General features: G+C 44.7%; 1 pseudogene; it reads right to left on the bottom strand.

The window, feature by feature from the left end:
• Positions 1-668: 668 nt before the first annotated feature.
• LOC119059313 (60S ribosomal protein L12-like) lies at positions 669-1224 on the bottom strand (annotated as a pseudogene).
• Positions 1225-1607: the final 383 nt, after the last annotated feature.

The following is a 1607-nucleotide window of genomic DNA, read 5'->3' as shown; positions in this document are numbered from 1 at the left end:
CTGTCCTGATACACCAAGATTGTGGGTTTCATCCCAGGCCAGGGCACATACAAGAATCAACCAATGAATGCATCAATAAGTGGAACAACAAATCAATGTTTGCCTTTCTCTCTGTCTCTCTCTCCCCATCTCTCTCTAAAAATAAATTTTAAAAAAGAAATTCAAATTAAAAAAGTAATACAGAGAGATCAATATACCCTTTTCCAAATTTTCCCTGGTGATAATTTCTTGCAAAACTGTATCTCAACGAGGAGAGCTCCTCAACTCAAGGAGTGCGTTGGGCTTCATCTCAGTTTCCTGGCCCTTTGTTGTACCTGGAAACTCTCTCAAGGCATAAAGTTGGGGTAATCACAGAACTTACCTTCTTTATTTACCATTTCTCAAGGATCATTGTCCTCCATTTCCTGATGTCCAGTGTCTTAAAACCCACTGTCCCATTTATATTGTCAAGGATTTTTCAGTTCTTTCAGCTGGGTGTTTTATCTGGTCCTTGTTACTCCATCTTGGCTGGAAACAGAAGTACCTACTCTTGTTCTTAATAATTTTACACAATTCCCAAAATTAAGCCCCTGGGTGCTTTTCCCAAAATAATGATACAACTCTGGCCAAAGTGTTTTTTGTTGTTGTTGTCAAATAATTTTTAATTGAAATATTTCTCTTTGTAGTGCTTAACTAGCCGGGCATTCCACTGTACCACACTGTTCATGTCATTTACGATGTCATAAGGGTGGCAGCCTTTGACATTGCAGCCCACAGACTGGGCACTCACCAGGATCTCTCTAATGGTCCCGGAGAGTTCTCTGGCTAAAGATCAGTGCTGCATCTGTTGGGCAATGTCGACAATCTCATCAAAAGTGATATTTCCACTGTGCTTAATGTTTGGGTTCTTTTTTTCTCTTCTGTCTCATGGTGGTTCTTTGATGGCTTTGATGATCAGGGCAGAGGCAGAAGGCATTACCTCAGTCTGGGCCTGTCTGTTCTGATGGTCAGGTTCACTGTAATCCTCAGACCCTTCCAATCACTGCTTGCTTTGGTGACGTCATCACCAACCTTTTTTGGAGACAGGCCCAGGGGGCTGATCTTGAGGGCCAGGGCAGATGTGGCACCGACTTCCCCACCAGAGCACCTGAGGTATAGGACTTTGATCTCACTGGGGTTGAACTTCGGTAGCATGGTGCAGGCAGCTGGTGTCAGATGAACCCAGATTTGGGACGACAGAAGAAAGTTGCATCTACCCTCTCCAAGCTGAAAGCCAAAAGTGGACAAAGTATTTCTACTTAGTTCTTTTCAGAGAGAGGGAAAGGGAGGGAGAAAGGCAGAAAGAAAAACATCAGTGTGTGAGGGAAACATCGATCAGTTGCCTCTCACACGCCCCCAACTGGGGACCTGGTCTGAAACCCAGGCATGTGTCCTGACCAGGAGTCCAACCTGCAGCCTTTGTATTCCCAGGCTCGTGCTCAATCCACTGAGCCACATCAGCAGGGTTGGCCAAAGTATTTTTAAATGTTTTCTTAATCCTCACCCAAGGATATGTTTATTGATTTTAGAGAGAGAGGAAGGGAGGGAGAGGCTGAGAGAGGGGAGAGGGAGAGACCGAGAGACAGAGG

The sequence above is a fragment of the Artibeus jamaicensis genome, unplaced genomic scaffold (genome assembly GCF_021234435.1).
Source record: "Artibeus jamaicensis isolate MK-2021 breed Jamaican fruit bat unplaced genomic scaffold, CSHL_Jam_final contig_60, whole genome shotgun sequence".
NCBI lineage: Eukaryota > Metazoa > Chordata > Mammalia > Chiroptera > Phyllostomidae > Artibeus > Artibeus jamaicensis.
This window is presented reverse-complemented; position numbering and strand designations above follow the sequence as displayed.